The sequence below is a fragment of the Panthera uncia genome, chromosome D1 (genome assembly GCF_023721935.1).
Source record: "Panthera uncia isolate 11264 chromosome D1, Puncia_PCG_1.0, whole genome shotgun sequence".
Taxonomy (NCBI): Eukaryota; Metazoa; Chordata; class Mammalia; order Carnivora; family Felidae; genus Panthera; species Panthera uncia.
In genome coordinates this window covers 41,438,274-41,457,664 of record NC_064808.1, presented here as the reverse complement: position 1 = coordinate 41,457,664, position 19,391 = coordinate 41,438,274, and the positions used below count along the sequence as shown (strand labels likewise).

The 19,391-nt window shown below is 46.5% G+C and overlaps 1 long non-coding RNA gene across 1 annotated transcript; it reads right to left on the bottom strand.

Moving 5' to 3' along the window:
- Positions 1-1,246: 1,246 nt before the first annotated feature.
- LOC125935585 (uncharacterized) lies at positions 1,247-16,636 on the bottom strand. Its single transcript, XR_007461714.1, has 3 exons — positions 16,401-16,636; positions 2,083-2,282; positions 1,247-1,703 (listed from the first exon to the last, which is right to left on the bottom strand). It is a non-coding gene; the product is annotated as an uncharacterized LOC125935585 (long non-coding RNA).
- Between the last annotated feature and the right edge of the window lie 2,755 nt (positions 16,637-19,391).

The window sequence follows — 19,391 nt, the reverse complement described above, 5'->3', positions numbered from 1 at the left end:
AAAGCTAAGAGAGGAAAGACCAAAAAGTAAAATATAACATAAAAATATAATTCCTAAAGATCTTATAACCAAATAACAGGAAATTTCTAGGAAAGCTGAGGCAATGAGGTAAATACAACCATCAAAAATATATTTCAAGAAAATGTCCCAGGACTAAAAGCATGAGTTTCTGATTAAAATTATTCATCAGAACAATGGATTAAAAAAAAATTAAAAAACAACGTATACCAAGGCACAACATTGTGAAATTTCCAAAGAATAAGGACCACGACAAAATTCCATAAGTTTCCAGGGGTGCGGTGGGGGCAGAAACAAAACAGGTCACACAGTTTCAGGAATCAGAGAAGCTATAGACCAATGTCAATCTGGGAGATGGGAGACAATGGAGCCATGCCTTTAAAACTCTGAAGGAAATTAATTTCCAATCTCGAATTTTATTCCCAAACTATAAATAGATCCAATAAATAAAGTGTGAAGGTAAAATAAAAACACTTTTAGATCAACACACACACACACACACACACACACACACACACACACACACACAAATTGCCTTCCATTCTACTCTCTCCGGAAGCCACTAGAGGAGGCACTCCAACAAAATGAGGGAATAATCAGAATAAGACGATGATGTAGGTAGGGCACAGTTCACAAGAGGGCCAGACCAGGCCAGAGGTGAGGACAGCCCCACAGATGCTGGGGAGGCAGATGCCAGGAGGACTGCTGTGCACAAGGCAGACCCAACGAGGTCAGGAGGCTCCTGAGGAGAAAATGATGACAAACTTTACGTAAATGGAAGTCTTGAGGGGAGAGGTAGACATTTGGCGAAGAGTTTGGAATTTAATTACTGATTCGTACATGCCATCCCAGGCCATGAAAAATATGACAAATATTAGTTCTAGGAAAAACCAAATGTTGTGAAGGAAAGGAAAAACGATCAGGTGGCTAAATGCATCACCTGTGAAGATCATCACATGGAATAATAATATAAACACTGGATTTTTATCTCTCAAAACCATACTATTGCTGTATTATAATGAGGATGTGGGGAATGGGAAGACTGTGAAGTGGGTTCGGGAGAGCAAAGACAGATAAATTCCGTCTTCCATGATGGAAAGTCCTTAGATGGTGTCTATAACGAACACTCAAAAAGTAGCACTATGAGTAAGGGAGTAAATAACAAAATTCTCAGCTTCTTGGGGACAAGAGGTTGCCTCTGAGAAGGGGGTAATGAAGATGACGACAGAGTGCTTCAGTTTGGTATAACTGACTTTATAAAGCTAATTCTCCAAATGTTGTCCATAATTAACTTTCATTAAAAAATTAAAAAGAAAAAAAAGAATTTTAAGGGGGAAAAATAGTATAGATAAAGGCCTGAGATGTGGGTTTTGACTCTATCTAAAGTATAATCTTGGGGGGCAATGTGTACCAAGAAAGTGTGTTCATTTTTTTTTTTTTTGTACTTAATTTATTTTAGTCAATATATTTTTAGGGAGGAAAAAAAAAGGCTGTTTTTCAGGTGACGTGAAATGTTCCAAGGACATGTTGGTCTTTTCACTGCCCTGGGAAGACAAAAGCAGAGGAGAGAAACAGGAGCCATTTCTTTTGGTTGCTCGGAGACCTTGCGGGGGTAACGTGAGAACACGAGGGCATTTGAGACACGCCTGACAATGTCGAAACAGCAAGCGGCCTCATCTTCCATTCTATATTTTGAAATAGGAAAGAAAACAGATGAAATAGCTTTTTCATTATTTTCCACATCCCGAAAGGAAATTCACTTCAATTTTAATAACATTTCTATTTCTTATTTATCATCATGCAAACCTTATAAAACTTGCAAACCCCAAATTTGGAGAGATAGGGTGGCAGGATGAAAATGTTTCTGCCATCAGTCCTTTTTTTTTTTTTTATTGAACTAAAAATAAAATCTATGTTACTTTTGAAGGAGAAAACAGATGGATAATAGCTAATTCAACGAATGGCTGTCAAGTCTCGGGAACCTGGCTCAGGGCTACACAGCCAGAAGCAACACCCAAGGTCACGGCATAGAACTGGTCAAGTGCAGACACCGGTCCTGCTCACCTCGCCCTGACCTTGCATCTCACGCTGACGACACAACCAGCCCTGGACAGTGTCCACCACTGCTCCCACTCAGCCACGAATGATGCGCTCATCCTCGGCCACCGGCCACGAAAGACTCTTCCTCTTCATCTCTCCTTGCATCGCTGACTCCTGATTTGAAACCCAGGTGGTGTTTCTGCACGTGGGGCTTATAACCATCCCTAGTTACAGGGAGAGCGAAGAGTGAGTATCTGGAATTTCCAACTACCCACCAAAATTCCTAACATGGAAGACAGAGTTGGTGATGTCAGGCTGATGGCAAAGACATAGTAATAGCAATGATGGCAGTCATAATTTGGGCCCCATAAGGTGCATTCAGCCTAACTGGGTTAGAACCCTTGGCCCTTCCTTTTCTTAGCAATTCAGCCAAGCAGATTCTTCCTTAAAGGCCTTTGTTCCTGCTGGTCCCTCTCCCTGGGATTCGCTTCCCTCCAACATGGGATTCTTTGTTACTGGTGGGGGAGTCTGCATTGTGTGAATGGAGGTCTTGGTTCTCGGATCCCCCAAGAAAGATTTACCTGAGGAAACTGGCTTGAATCAAAATAGCCAGAAGGAAAGTACCAAGCACAAAGCAGTTAATTAAGGACATACACTCTCCAGGTGGGAGAACCAGCAGGCCCAGAGGTGGCAACAGCCCTGAGGCTACAGGGGTCTTCATTTTATGTGAGTGCGGTCTTGTGTAATAGATGAGGTGGCTTCTAATAGAGGCTCCTTCCAATCATTTGGGGGACTCCTCCCACAGGTTGGGAAGTGGAATTTTTGACCTTACAAGGTTTGTGTGTGTGTGTGGGGAGCCATCATGGCAGCTTTCCCCCACAGTGGGGGGGTGCTAACCTCTATGCAAATGAATTATAATGAATCTAATCGTTACCCTGGGGCAGAGGTGGAAGAGGCGAGCACAGGTTCTGCACCTGCAGCTCTTGGTTTGTTAGCCACAGGGGTCTTGGAAGCCACAAAGTCAGGATGTTGTGCCCTCAGGCTTCCAATGTGTCACCTATTTATCATGGTCCCTGCCTCCAGCTCCTGTCTGTCTACTCCATCATCTTCACCCATCTTATCATCTCAAAAAGGCAAGCTGTTCAAAGCCATATCCTCCTTGGCATTTCATAACCCCCTTCCATGATTTATGTCTCTCCCTGGAGCTTATCATGGTGAGATAAACTATATGGTTTACCTGTTGATCTTTTCCCTTGCTGCTTCTTCCTTACTCCCCACTATCCCACTTGGATGTAAGCTCCATGAGAGCTGGGGTTTTGTCTGTATTGATTACTACCGTATTCCCCCCCAAACCCAGAGGACTGTTTGGCACTTAGTGGACATTCTATAAATATCTCGTGACTGAATTAGGTTCAACACCCAAGTCGTTTAAGCCTCAGCTCATCATCTGTAAAATGGGGCTGATAATAGAAACTACATAATAAGACTGTGTGAAAAATTAGGTAAGATTTGTATTTGTGCCAGGAGAGGGTGAGTGTCCCTGTACCAGGCCACCTTGCATTCCTTGCTTTCATGTCCACCCTCACTCACCAGGTCAGTTAGACTGAAGCCCCTACCACTTTAGGAAAGGTGTCATGGTAGGACCTGAGAAGAGAGACATTACATTCTTGGCCATTGAGGTCAATGCTCTCTGTTTAGAAGCAAGACAGGAAATACTTAGAATATGTGATCAACTGGAACCAGTTTTTCCTGTCTCTTCACCACCCACCCCCATAAAATCTCCAAAAGTGGAAGGAGGGAGAGAACATCTGAGACAAAGCAGTGGGACTCTCAGAGGAGCTGCTCTTACACTCTACACCAGCCTCCCTGGCCCTGGGGGGCAGCTTCCAGAAAGAAAGAGGGATCAGAATACTCTTCCAGAGACAGAGGCCCTGGGTGCCCATGAGTCTCCAGTGGCCCCAGCATGGTGCTGGAAAACAGCTGGGCTTTCCTATACCCCATAAAATGGTTTCAGAATTAGGAGAGAAAGATGCCAGAGAATGGCAGAGACCAGGCAGCCAGGGACCAGCTGGGACAGAGTGGTGTCTGCACGCCTGAGGCAAGGATACCAGCGACCAAACACCAGGAGATACATCTGGGCAGCCACCATCCTTGGAAAAAGAATGACCTTGGGCCAGAAGCCTCAGCCTTTTCTCCACCCACACTCATGCTGAGACACTACTCAACTCCAGGATGTAGATGCCACACGGAGGGAAAGGAGGAAAAAGGGAAACATTCTGAATTCACTGAACTCAATGCAACTTGGAAAATACTAAAGTCACCTTGAGCCCCAGTGATGAGTAGAAGTGGGTGTCTGCCATCACTCAGAATGGGGGCTTGAAAAAAAACTTTTATAAATGAGTAAGTAATTAATAAAAATAAAGTTATAGAGAAATACAGAGGATGATGTTTATTTGATGAGTGTGTGGCCTATAAAAATTATCTCTACTAAAATATGTAAAGAACATATTACAGCATCTGGCACTTAGTAAGCGACTAAATAAATGGAAGCTACAATCATCATCATTATGACCTGCCAGACCCCATGCCACTCACTTTGCATGGGTCAGCTCTAATTCCCACAGCAATCCTGCAAGGGAGATATTATATTATTTCTATTTTGTATTTATTTATTTATTTATTTATTTATTTATTTATTTATTATTTTTTTAAATTAACATTTATTTATTTTTTGAGAGTCAGAGAGAGACAGAGCATGAGCAGGGTTGGTGCAGAGAGAGGGAGACACAGAATCCGAAGCAGGCTCCAGGCTCTGAGCTGTCAGCACAGAGTGCGACGCGGGGCTCGAACCCACGAACCGTGAGATCATGACCCAAGCCGAAGTCAGTCACTTAACCGACTGAGCCACCCAAGCGCCCCTTCTATTTTGTATTTAATAGAAATAGGACTTGAAAAGATTCGAATAATTGGCCAAAGTCTCTTGCTTAGGGAAGGTCAAAGGTGGGGTTTGACGCTGGGTTGCCTGACGCATCCAAGGCTCTCGCGCTGCCTCACAGGGGGTGGGAGTCCTTCTCGGTGAGGTAGGTGAGTGCTCTGTCCACAGGGCTGGATGGGGCTGCCAGGGACCGGTGGGCTGCTGTCGGTCACCGCAGTGATCCCATGCAGCCAGTGGAAGTTAAAATCCATGTTGGCCTCTCCAGAGTTTCCCAGATAGACAGGCATTGCTTTGTGATATAGACCGAATCCAGGGGCCAGTGGGCTTTCAAGTGAGACACTGGTTGATAACCCTCAAGGGGCTTCTGATCACTCAGCCCCAAGACCCTCAAGTCAGAAAAGTATGCATGAGAAGGGCAAAGTCTTCCATCCCAAAGCCTAAAAAAATGAGTTGGGGAAGGAAATCCTTTCCCATCACAGCTGGGGCGACACCTGGATGACAGTCTAACTCCAACTGATATGATGGGTTGGCCCTGCTTTGTGAGGGCAAGAGGAACCCAAAGAAGGGGTCAGCATCCAAGGCAGGAGCCACAGAACCTAAAGGCCCAAGGGATGGGCCAGCAAGGGATGCCAGCAAGGGATGCCAGCAAGTCGCGTGGGTCTTCACTCAGAGCTGTGAGGGGACCAGTGGGGGAGTCGGGGTGATTTCTGTGTCCATACCCACGCACACTTGGATTTTCCTGAGTGCAGGTGAGCCAGAGAAACAAAGGATGTGCAATTGTGCACGGACTTCAGAGTAACTCTGCTTTCTCTGCCCACAAGTCACACGTATGCGCACACACACATACATACACACACAGGCCCTGGACCCAGTCTTGCTCTTGTGCCGGCTGCCTTTTCTGAAACAAAAACGGTCCTTCACGTCTAAGTCCTTCACTTCCTTCCACTTGTTGGAGTTGCTATTTAAAAGATTGATTTGTATAATGATCCATGTTATCACCTGGGTTCTCCACTCCATCCCCAACACTTACCTCACGTTTTCTTCCAGGCTTTATGGGCTCTTGCTGTTTCTGGTGTTGTCTCAGTGACTGGCAGAATACAGACTCATGTCGCAGGTGGATGTGCCCTGCTCTGGTCAAAAGGTAGGTCTCCCAGGACAGTGGTATCTGGGAATGTCCTCAGCTGTCATCTCAGACCAGAAAGGACCCAACGCAACCCAGACTAAGGGTTCCAGGGCTGAAAACCCAGCCGTCCTCAACCAAGTAGAACTCCCCATAGGGCATAAGGAGATGAGGATTTGGGAAACATGGAGGAGTTGCTATTTTTCATAAGGACCGATGACCAAAGCCACAAAAGTGGGTACTAGAGTTGAGCCCAGTTAAAAAGGCCTGATGAAGTCCCACCCCTTTCCCATCTTCTAAGATCTCTATGTCCATGCATAATGAAGGGGTGGGGGCGGGTTCCTTGAATGGAAACTTTCTGGACAGAAGCCCAGGATGGTAGGAGCAGACTCCTCAGCACTCGGAAACTTTAAGAGATTAAGCGAAAGACTGGCCAAAGACATGCACTAAACCACACTCAGTGAGAGAGGGGGGGTCTTTGTGCCCAAGATGCAGGCAGGCTGCAGTGTGTCTGTTCCAAAAGGAGGGAAGGGTCTTTGGGGATGGGGAGGGGAAGGCCAAACCCACTTCAAAGTGCACTCCCAAAAGTCTTATGCTCCCTCTGATGGTGGCTTCTACGGTGATGTCTCTATCCTCATAAAAGCTCACCATTCTGGCAGAGAAAGAAATCGCCCAAAGACATAGCATCAATTAGGTCTCAAAGAGCTCCAAGATGATAACTAGCCATTACTGAGCTCTTAAAACAAGCCAGGCCCTGTTCTAAGTGTGATTTGACTCTCAAGCTGTGGTATTCTTACTACACCCTCTGAGGTAGGTATCCTTTACTCTCTCCATTTTATAGGTGAGGAAACCAAAGCACAGAAAGCCTAACACACACTACTCAGCCCAAGGTCACACAGTAGGAAGTGGCCAAGCTGGGATTTGAGCCCGGGGAGCCTGACTCCAGCACTGAGAGCTAAGCCACCTCACCACACTGCCTAGCCTGTGCTCACTTCTCTCAGAGCCCTTCACCAAATGCACTGCCATGCTCTGGTTACTAGTTCATCTCCTCTGCTCTTGACCATGAGCTCCTTGAAGGCACATAACATATCTTAGTGTTCTCTATTCATTTTTAAATCCTAACAAAAAATATGGTTCCAGTAGGTTCTCAGTAAATGCTGAGTTAAACGATGGGTCTGAACAATTCTTACAAAGCTTGCACTATTGCAGGGGAGAAAGTGACTAAGAAAAAAAGTTTGTTGACCTTTTGCCATGTAAGCAGTTCCATGCTGAGCACACTGCACTTAACCCCCACCTTCATTCCCTAGAATTCTCTGAGGGGTAAACACTATCACTAGGCTGGTTTCACAAAAAAGAAACAGAGGCACAGGGAATGTAAGTGGCAGACACAAGGCCCCACAACTAGGATTTTCATTCAGGCGTTTGACTGATTGCCCTAGCACTTAATGATGACCCAATATAGTGCATCCAGGCTAGAATGGGCCACGGGGAAAGAAGACATTGAGGCATCTAAGGGCCATGGTGGAAGAAGAAAGAATAATGAGGGGTCTGAGGAGGAGGGTAGCCTTTCAAGCAGGGGATCAAGGAAGTCTTCCTGGAGGAGGTGGCACCTGAGCTATATCTGGAAGGATGGGTAGGATCTGAACAATCAGAGACAGGCAGGGCAGGGCAGGGCACTCCATGCAGAGGAAACTGTATGCGCAGAAACAGGGGCAGGGCACTATGGCATGTGCAATAAAGAACCAGATGACTTTCACTTGGCTTCAGTTCAGGATGAGTGACCAGGAGTGCCTGGAGCCACACTGCAGAGAGTTTTGAAAGACAGGCCTGCGTGCTTGGATTGAGTTGCTAGACAACAGGGAGCCATGGGATGCTTTTGAGCAGGGGGTGATATGTTAGGGCTGTGCCTAGGATGACTTCACAGTCATAAAGAGTAGGGTTTAAAGCAGGAGGGGTATCGGCAGGGTAAAGAACAATTAGGATTACTAAAGAAATGGGGTCAGAGTCTTAGCCAGGCATGGAGAGGGGAGAGCGGAAGCAACACATAATTTGAAGCCAGAACCAATTACTTAGCTACTGGTAAGGTGTGAGGGCCGAGAGGGAGAGAGTTAAGAGAGATGTTAAGGTTTTCCTCTGGGCTCGGAGGATGACAGCTCCCTTAGCAGAGAGCACGCACGAGGGAGCGCAGACCGTGTCAGGGCTGGTGGGTGACTGAAGCTAATGAGCCGATCCCCTCACACTGGGAGCATTTTCTAAAGGGTCAAATCTAAATTCCAGGCCATCCGCCCCCTGCGCCAGAAGAGCTTTCGTTGGTAAGTCGGGCTCCACTTCCATTTCTTAGACAAATTCTCTGTTTAGATTTGATTTATGCAGGGCAATGTATATCAGATATCAGTGTCAGGCATCAACAGCTGCCACACACACACACACACACACACACACACACGCCCACCGCCACTAATGACCAGCAGCTTAATGAAACCCCTTCCCCTGTGTGAGCCGCATTAGTGAGCTGATCCACTAATAGAAGACAAGCCGTACAAATCAAAAACTAAAAACTTCCAGATTTCATCCTGCTTTTCCTTATGTCACTTATTTTATGCCGCGTGAATTGGATATTAGTTTCCCAGTTTCACTGAGATGTCGGATCACTAGGGTAGCTTGAGCAGACTCAATTTCGCTTCGAGTAATAGAGTGAGATTATTCAAAATTATTTCCAGTGGGCTGAGCCTGCCTGTTCCTTCTGTTATGAGAATAGAAGTAAACAACTCGACACCCTCCTCGCAAGCTGACATCCTTGACACAGCGCCCCTATGCCTAGCTCCTTAATCGCGAGAGCATTTTGGTTTTAGCCACGCTCAATTAATTCATCCAGGAAAGGGTCCAGTCAGAAAGAGTTGATTTAAAGTGAGATAAACTGGGCATCTGCTTGGAAAACCAGATGATCCCAAATATGTCTTTCATCGTGAGAAAATGAAGAGCTCTCTCCATATTTAGAGCAGGAACTTCGCGGCTGCATTTTTTTTTTTTTTTTTTTTTTTTCCTTGAGAGTTTCAGCAGTAGCAGTGACAGAAGCCACAAATGGGACGCCTCTCCTGGAATCGAGCGGGTCTGTGCTGCTGGGGATGGAGAGACCACCCACCTGCCCACAGCCCCTGCTGGCCTCTGGGTCCTGTGGGGCCCGCGAGGAGGGCTGTGGAGTCCAGTAGGGTCTTTATCCCCAGCTAGACACACAGCTGGTCCCTCTCGCAGTTGAACACAGAAGAGCTGAGCTAGCACTTGGAAAAGTGGGATGTCGACATTTTTTGCTCAAATTTGATAAGCAGCGGAAGATTAGCACCTTCCTCGAAGTCTCTGTTTGGAACAATGTTCCTTTCAAGGCATCCAAATTTGGCAGAAAATTCAGAGCCTGCAGACAGGCCTGAAGCTCGTGGGGAGAAGAGAGGGGTGGGAAGATCTGAGCTGGGGAAGGAAGAGATGCAGTGACAAGCCCCCAATCCACAGCTTTTAGGGCTCCAGGGGAGAAGGAAGGCCTACCACGTGGATTGTCTGCCCTAGCAGCCCTCCTTGGGCCTGGTTTCGGGGTGTCTGGGCTAAGCAGAGAGGCCAGGCAGCAAAGCATCTGTCTGGTGGGCAGGGAGACCTGGGCTCTGGTGGCCTCGAATCACCCCGGGCACCCTGCTTCAATGTGCAGAAAGCATTACATGGCACAAACAAGCTGAGGAAATAGGGGACCAATCGGAGCATTGAAAACAGGCTTTTCTGGCCTCCCAGGGAAGGCTAGGGTTTCGGCTCTGCTCCCATCTCCTCACATTTTCCACTGATGTCACCCCAGGCAAATAATCGGTAGAGAGCAGACTTAAGTGGAAGCGGGGTGCAGGGGGCTGCTGTGTGAACAGAGCAGTGGGATGGAGAGAGAAGCAGGGCCCGGACTGGCCCCTGCTGTGACCCGAGGTGTGGCCTCCTCACTGTGAAGCAGGACCACAGGCCAGGCATTTGTTGCAGCATGAAACCTTCCTCTTGTTTCTTGATCAAAACCACGCTAGTGAAGTTACGCGTCTCTTCAGGAGCACAGGGATTTCTGCTTCAGGCCAGCCCTGACTTTGGCTCCCATTGTCCCAGGCAGGCAGGCAGCGTTGCATAGCAGGCAAGCATGGGGCTGATCAGGAAGGGGGTTCTGGCCTTGCTCCACTGCCCTCTGTGCCGGGAGGCACCCTCAGCCCTTCTCTGGGGCTTGGCTTGTAACAGGTACCTGGCCAGGGACTTTGGTCGCGTAATGGGCCGTTCAGTGAACGTGTTACCAAAACCCAGTTTGAAGGTCCCTGCAGATGAACTTCTTCAAACCAGCCGAAATTCAAGAAATATTAATTCAGTGTCTCCTACATGCCAGGCATTGGGCTAGGTACTTTCATATAAATCATCGATATGCTTATTTAAAAAAACATTTTATCAGGGCACCTGGGGGGCTCAGTCGGTCCAGTGTCCAACTCTGGATTTCGGCTCACAGTTCATGAGACCGAGCCCTGCATTGGGCTCTGTGCTGACAGTGCAGAACCTGCTTGGGATTCATTCTCTCTCCCTGCCCCTTGCAATCTCTCTTTCAAAACAAATAAACTAAAAAAAAAAAAAAAAAAAATTATTGGGTTATCTGTTCTGTGTGATCACTTTGTTAAGCACTGGAGATAAAGCAGTGAGCAAGATAGACACAGTCTCCCTCTTCTCAGAGCTCATGTTCTAGTTCCCTCATTCATACCTGGCAAAACGGGGATATAGTATTATTAGCAGCATTTTAAAATTGAGGAGAGAGATAGAAGCTCAGAGAGGTGGAGTGCCTTGCCCAAGTTCACACAGCAGTTAAGAGCATAGTCAGAAGCAGAAACTCAATCTTCTGGCTTTAAAACCGGATTTCTTTCCATTATATTACCCTGAATCCCTATGCATGGAATAGCAGGAGAGGGCAAAACAATCTCCCCCGCCTACCAGAAAGAAAAGGGAGAGCGGGAAACAGAGAGAGACAGAAGAGAGAAGAGAGTAAGCTTCTGCTCTGAAATTCTGACAACAAAATATTTTTGTAAATCCTGTCTCCGGCCATTACTCTCCAGGTGGCCAAAGCTCTGACCCGCCCAAATTCTATTCCTGTACTCCAAATATTTCTTATACCAACCAGGCAAGAAATGCTGAAGGGGCTGACCAAAAAAAATAAGGCTCTAATAATAATAATAATAGGCTTGCATTAAACCAAATAAAGTCATTCTGAAATGACTAAAGAGAAATAGCAGAGGAGAAATGCCCCTGGGCTCACGCTCTGTTTATGCATTGCACATTATACCTTTTCATCACAATTACCTAAAGTGGTACATTTGTACTTCCATAATGTATGGAATTCATTACATAGTTTTGCAATGAAATTATCACACTGTGCCTGGGACATCTGCACCCTGTCATACATCATTCTATTCATTTCTAGTTAATTTAATCCCAATATCTGCCCACATGATAAGACAGATGTTCAGCTACGCTGCAGCTTCAATGGTTTTCTGCCTTGAAGAAACTTGAAGCCGTTGAAAGAAATGACATCTTTCAGACAGAAAGCTTACAGTATTAAAAAGTTTGGGGCTTTTGCCACTTGACTATTATCAGCTTTATTATGTGTTGGTCTATCATAGTAACCTCTGCCGTGAGGATCCACATGTGAGATTAACAGGCACATAAGTCTAATGGGAGTATTTCTATGAGTGTTTCTATAGCCACTAGAAATGAATCCCCATCAAAACTGGTTTAGAAATATCTGCAGGTCACTCAAAAAGAAAGAAAATCGAGACATTTCACACTATTACATTAGTCACAGTTGCTGCCTCGCAGGGAGAGGCAGAAGCCATTGTTGCCTGAGTCCCTACTGTTCCCTGCACCCGTCTGGATGCCTGGCTCACCTGACCTCCTCCACTCCATGCTGCGCCCCCGGGTGGTGGCCACTGTGGTGATTTCGCCGCCAGAGGCTGCGACTTGTGTCCCTCCACGCTTTCTACCACTGCCCTGACTGTGTGTCCGTACCAGAAAGTGCACAGGCCTCTGAGACAGTTTTCCTTCAGTGTGAATTCTGGCTCCACCCCTCACTGTCTGGGTAACTCAAGGAGAGTAACTCAGCCCTCCTGGAGCCTCAATTTCACCATCTGCACGAGGAAATAATGACAGTTATTTCACAGAGATGCACAGATTCGATAACATGCATAATGAATTGAGCACCATGCTTCATGCCATAATATTAATATTACTTTTAGCAATAAGAGTAATTTCATTTTCATTTTCATATATGAAAAATGTCCAGCATAGTTCCTCCCTCACAGTAGCCTCTAAAGATATAGCAGGCATTATATGATTACTAATAACATCATTGTTATTGTTACTGTTGTACAATAAATCCTATTATAAAGACAACAATTTTCACACTCCGAAGCCACAGGTGGGAACAATTTCCGATTTTTGCAGCTGTCAGCTCTTGTTTTTATTAGGTCACACAAGAACTGCAGTGGACCCTGGCATTCCATGCACATTAAAAGGGATTTGGGTAAGGGAATCACAGATGAACTAAAAACATACGGAGCCAGAACAGAAACTTCTAAATGCATCATTTGTACGACCTTTGAGTAGGCGGCACCCTGAGGACAGGAGGAATCATTACATGACAGAAAAAGGATCCAATTGCATTCCAATCAGTTTATTCAAGAAACATTTAATGAGCAGTGAGCCCCAACTAAGTGCCACAAGGCGTGCTGGGCTGTTAAGGGGGGCAGGGCTGGTAAAGATATGGATTCTGCGTGAATACGATATATATACACACACATACACATATACATACACACACACTCACAAATATTTCTAGACAGCTATCATTTTAACACAGAGATATATTTTAGCACAAAATAATGGATTAGCCCATGGGTCTAGACGGAGCCTTTCTTATTCGGGGATCTCCTGCTAGCTTAGCATATGCACACTGCTCACCAAGTTGCAGGCATGTTGCATAGTCATATAACTTAGTCTCGAGAGAATCTTGCAAATCCAACCTATTGAACTCACTCAGTAGAAAATATTCAATGTCTTTTCTCCACCATCTAAGGATAGCTTAATATATAGCCTCTCTATTTTGTTCTTTTTTTCTGTTCTGTTCCAAACTCATGCATTTATGGTACTTACCTACTGCATTGTACTTTGGACACACTTCCTAAATACACCTTCCAAATACATATGTGTACGCAGTGTCTTTCTTATTTTTTTCCTTCCAGCTTGGTCATAGGCATAGCACGTGGCTTTTTTTATTATTTTTATTGCACGGCATTTCACGATCATCCTTCATTTCATTAAAGGATTGCTTAAAGTCTGGGTGTATACACTTATTTGCCAGCCTACCACCACTGAAAATTCCTTATACTTGAGTTGCTCTTTCTGGAATTCCTTTGGAAGGAATGGTGTGCCCCGCAGCTAACTCTTAGATGACCTGGAGTCAGGGAGAGGACAGGGAAGGTACACAGTCTCTGCTTTTTCTGATCTAATAAGAAGTTAGAAGTCAGGGGCTTCTGGATGGTCGAAGAAGAAATAATGACTCAAGGCCTGAGCCAAAACTGAGCAAATGTTGCAGTGCTTGCGAGCCTGAGCATAAGAGAACACGGAACAACACGGGGATGGGATTCACCCTCGGGCCGGCAATCTGTGACCCACAGGCCTTCCCATCAACAGCATCAATCAAAGGCCAGGATACAGAATGACTTGGTTCCCTGGCCAGAACCAGGAGTCCTGTTCCTAAGATGGCCTCCCCAAGTGCTAGAAAATATCAGAGGTTAAAGTGGCCTTGGGGACCAGCTGATCCACTGGTCTTTAAAAGAAGAGAAACAGGAGACTGAAAAGTATCTGTTTCACCAGCCCCGTGCTTGGCGCATAGTGGAAGTGTAGTGACAGTTCAATGAACCAGAGTGAGCTGAGGCCCAGAGAACTCGTGGGGCACACCAAATCAGTGACAGAGTCCTCCGTGGAACCCAGACTCCCCAGCTCAGATGTCCTTATATCTGGTTCTGGTCACCAGACAGATTCACCTTTCCAGAGCCATGAACCCAGAGGGTCTCATGGTCAGGAATGACATGCCAGAGGGCTAATCCCATGACTTCCATCGCTCACAGCACTGCCCACCTTCCTATGTCCCGCAACATTTGCCCCATCAGCAATCAAAGGTCAAGTCCCTTTGCTCTCTGACCATTTTCACCATCTTTAACTTGAGGCGATTGGTCCACATCATTAGAATATACACAGGTCCTTCACAAATATTTAATGAAGGAACAAGTGAATGAATGAGTAACCACGTATTCCATTAGGTTTCAGCGTATGAGCTAACAACTATTACAAGTAAATTCCTAGAGTTCTGCTTTAAGAAGAAATCTCAGGCAGTCTCTGGGCTTTCTGGAAGGGAATGTTATAATTAATTAGTAAGGCTTGGCATGGGTTCAGGGCCCCATAGTGTGGCCCAGGTACTTGCTATTGCCCAAACAAGATAATTAGGTAGCAGGAGAGAGAGGAAGAAAAGGGTGCATTTTGGTTTTGTGGAAGGGGAAAGGGTGGGAAAGCAGAACCAAAGGTGGGATTAAAAGATAAAGTCACTATTTCCATTCCAAATTACTCTGATGTTGCTGACACCATGAGAGAAGACACGTTCTTGCCTTCCTAAGTAGTGTTTCCCTCCTATTCACACTTGGTTTCCATTTGAGGCCTAGCTAAGCGCTCCCCGCCAGACCCCTGTGATCTCTGCTTAGGGGGGCTCCTCCCTCCTCTCCTGGAGCAGGTCCACTGCGGGCCCACCTCCTAAGTGGAGGAATCTGATCAACCTGGCAGTGTATTTCCAAACTGCACCAGAGCCCTTTGTGGAGACTGGTTTTGATTGTAGGTGATACCTAGCCTAGGTTCTTAGGCCAAACAGATCTGCCATCAGCCATCGGTTTTGCAGATTATGCTTTGTCTGATGTAGGGCAAACTATTTACCTCCTTTGTGTAAAATGGAAATAATAATAATGCCACCACATCCTAGGACTGGACAAAATGGAACAGCCCCTGTAAAGGGATTAGCACACTTTGTACCTTTGTATGAAGCTATCTGCCCCTCCCCAGCTGCAGTTTGCTTTAGGCCAGCCACTTCTAGGCAGCACCAATATTGTTCCCAAAGAGCCACCATTGCTTAAATGGATGGAAAAAAGGGGGCCTTTCCTCTGTGGTTTGCTGCAAGGGTAGCTGCTTTTCCTAGATCCTGGAAGCCAGCTTAATATTGAGTTCCCTGGCTGGGGGCCTCCAGATAAGCCCTGAGCATATTGAGCTCCAGCTGTTGAGTGGAGGAACAGCTGGAAATGACACAATTGACACCTAAATGGAGGCGATGACCCTTGTACAACCGCCTCTCGATTGCCTGCACATAACTTTCTGCCTCAGCCTTGCTGATTTGTGAGTGGCTGCCCAGCCCCGTGCTGGCTTCTCAAGGTGGCCCAGGCTGGAGTGGTGCCTGCACGGTGGTAGTCATGGTGGTGCATGTGCACGCGTGTGTATACATGTGGTTATCACCACCAGCCTCCCATGTAGCCTGGGGAGTGCACACCGATTTCTCTCATCTATGCCTCTGCTTCCCACTGTATCTGGAAACCTGAAGCAGTCCTTCAAATAGTCACCCACTGGGCAGAGCAAAACCATTCTTGGCTGCTTTTCAGCCCCAGGGCCTGCAACAGCAATCTTTCCTGGGCCATTCTCGAAGGCAGGCAGGATGGTGTGCTAGGAAAAGCACTGACTTCTGCTATCGCAAAGGCTGATTCCCAGCTCTGTCATGTCCAGCCATATGACCTTGGGTGAGTTATTTATTTTCTCTGTCCTTACATAAACCTTGCCCAAGGTCACATTTGGGATTACTGACCCTGGAGCCCTTCTGTCTGACCACTGGGCAATACTGCCTTCCTCGTTTCTGCATTAATCCAATCTGATTCCAGACAGGAGTGTGTACCTGTAGGCCTTGCCTAGATCCGTCCACCCCACAGGCTGCCACTCCCTTCAAAGCAAACTGGGGATGTCTTTGTAATCCCGGTAAAGATGGGAGCTTCTTTATACGCCTTCCAGTCTCTCTTTTCTTTATTAAAGACAAGGAAAATAAAATAAGAATTTTTGTATAACTATATCTGTTAGGGGCTATAGTTGCTAATAATCCCACCAAGTCATTCCTGGCTTACAGATGAGGTTTCTGAGGATCACAGAAGTAAAGTGACTTACCTGTGTTCACATAGGTGGTAAATAAAATGGCAACTTGCTTTGGAGACCAGCAAGGGTGGAAGGGTAGCCACTTAGCCAGATGGCAGGATCACGAGACACTGGTCTGGACCTCATCCCCCAATTCTTTGGCAGTGACCGGGGAGGAAGCCTGTGGGGATGACAGGAGACCCAAGGTGACCTCAGGGGGACGGCGAAGAACCACATGGCAGACAGCAGGAGAAGTGGGAAAGAATGGGTCTGAGTCCCCCCACAAGCCTGCAAAGGAGAAGGGGGAGTGGGGCAGGGGGATGGGGAGTGAGGGAAGCTGGAGTGAGGATATAGACTTCCCTGGTTATTTTTCATTATTATTGAGACCTATCATGTGACCCTTCCTTCTTAAGCTGGAGCAACTTAAAGAGAAAAATCTGTCACACATTTCCAGAAAGAGCATCCCTATCTTCTACATGCATTCAGAGTATGTGTGTGTATATATATATATATATATATATATATGTACATATATATATATATATATATATTTGAATTTAATTTGTTCATTTTGAGAGAGAGAGAGAGAGAGAGAGAGAGAGAGAGAAACATGATTGGGGGAGGGGCAGAGAGAGAGGGAGAGAGAGAGAATCCCAAGCAGGCTCCACACTGTCAGCTTGGAGCCCAACACAGGGCTCAAACTCACGAACTGTGAGATCGTGACCTGAGCTGAAGTCCAACGCTAAACGGACTGAGCCACCCAGGTGCCCTGAGAATATATTTTGAGTTCCTACTCAAAGCCAGGCATTGTTGGGGACTCAGGGAATACAATAGTATGCAAGCCCAATAAGGTCCCTGGCCCCATGGAACTTCTGTTCCTGTGAAAAGACATGTCTGATAAACACATAGACTGGTGGTTATGACCCCGGGCTGGTACTGCCTTCCACGTGGGGACATCACGTGTTTGTGGGAGATATGGTGGACTGGGGGGCAGGGTGATTGTCGAGAAGACTTTCCCTCCACACCTCATCCCTGCTCTGGCATTCAGGTTCTACCAGGATTGTAAAATGCTAAGTGTCCTGAAATCAAGGATTCATTTCTGCAAAGTTGAAGATTTGCCCTGCTCAAAAGCCAACAGCACTCTGGTTGAGAACACAATGGATGAAAACACACAAAGAAATAAGGAGACTTTAGACAGTGAAAAATGCTACACAGGGAAGAAAACAGGGTAATGTGATGGAGGGCACAGTAGGATCCACTTTGCATTGGCTAATGTAGTCTGAATGGTGGCTCCAAAGAGATGTACCTATGTCCTAATACCCAGAATCTGTGAATATGGCTTTATTTGGGTAAAGGGTCTTTGTAGATGTGATAAATTAAGGATCTTGATATGAGATCATTCTGGATGATCCAGGGGAGCCTTAAATCTAATGATGTATGTCCCTCTAACAGAAAGGCAGAAGGAGAGTTGATCAGACAGAAAAGGACACACAGACACACAGAGGAGACAGTCATGTGAAGATCAGACTGATTGTCTAAAAGGCAAGGAACACAAGGGTTGCCACGGCCACCAGGAGTTAGGAGAGAAGTAGAGAACATACTCTCTCTCCCCTGGAACATCCACAGGGAGTGCCATCTCCAGAACTGTGAGAGAACACTCTTGTTACAGTAAATAAATCTGAAGATGTCACATTTATGTTGAGACTGCAAAGAGGGATGAGCCACACAAGAGACATAACACACGCCAAAATCTGACTTCTGTAGGTAGGAGGAGAGACAAAGTCCAGGCCAAAAAGATCCATGCAAGGGGCAGAATGGAGTAGCTTAACCAGAGCTAGAGTAGAGTAGCCTGGATCCAACTCCTGGGGTTCAAGTCCTGGTTCTACTAATTAGTAGCCATGTCGTGGCTGTGGGCAAGTTGTGATCTGAGCCTGTTTTCCTCACCTAAAAACAAGCTTAATAATAGTGTTCCTCCCGGGTTGAAAGGAACGAGTTAATAATCATTAACTCAATGCTTGGCACAGAGTGTGAGCTCTCAATAAATGGTAGTATAATCACTATTATTATTATTATTTCAATTTGAAGTCACAAATGGCCAGAATTCTCTTCTGCTGATCACAAAGGCTCAGGTGGGAAGGCTGAAACTGTGCATAAAGCTGCAGAAGAGCTACCTTATGTCAGCTGAGTCTTCAGGGTTGGGACTTCTCATTTCAAGTCAGTGGTCCTTGTGAGGGCGGGAGGAGAGCCACCAGCTCACAGCTCCCTGGAGGACAGTGCTGGGGGACAGCTTGGCTGGAGCTGTGCACAGCTGGCAGCTTTCTGCCTTTCAGAGGTCGGCTTACATGCCACCCAGCTCCCCCTTAAAAGGCACAAAGCCGCCTGATAAACAGAAGATTGTCAGGTCCTCTGATCCTGCACCTGAGGGCCGGAGGGAAGGGAGAGGCCCTCTGTGCTCCTTTCACAGGACGTGAGGAGCTGGCTTGGCAAGCGCAGTCCTGCACCACACCTGCCCCTCCTCGAACATTTGAGGGCTCCAGGAAAAAAAATCTCCTGGTGCAGATGAAGTTTCAAGAGGAAGGGCCACTTGCTAAGTTACCTCCCAGAGAGGACACTGATTCCTGGCCTGCAATTAGCAAGTCAATGAGCAGTGCTCCTCCCCACTCCCAACACCAGGCTGGACAAGGTCAAGTTGGGTCCCTGTGCATTCCAACCCCTGTGGATCGGTGGGGAGAAGAGGCCAGGATCAGGCTGAGGAAGGGAGGCCATAGGGATATGTTGAGGGCTGAGCAAAGGCTGAGCCAGGGACTTGATTAGCAGGCAGGTTCATTTAGCACAGGAGTAGTCAGGGTGGGCCTACTACACCCCAGGCATGTGCTAGGTTCTAAGATATAAAGATAAGTCACATGAGAGTGTCCCGCCCTCCCAGTGCTGATGGTCTGGTAGGGAATCTGAGTCTAACCCAATATCTGCACAGACAAGTGCACAATTACCAAGTCAGAACAACTTGCTCCAGCCACCCCAGGG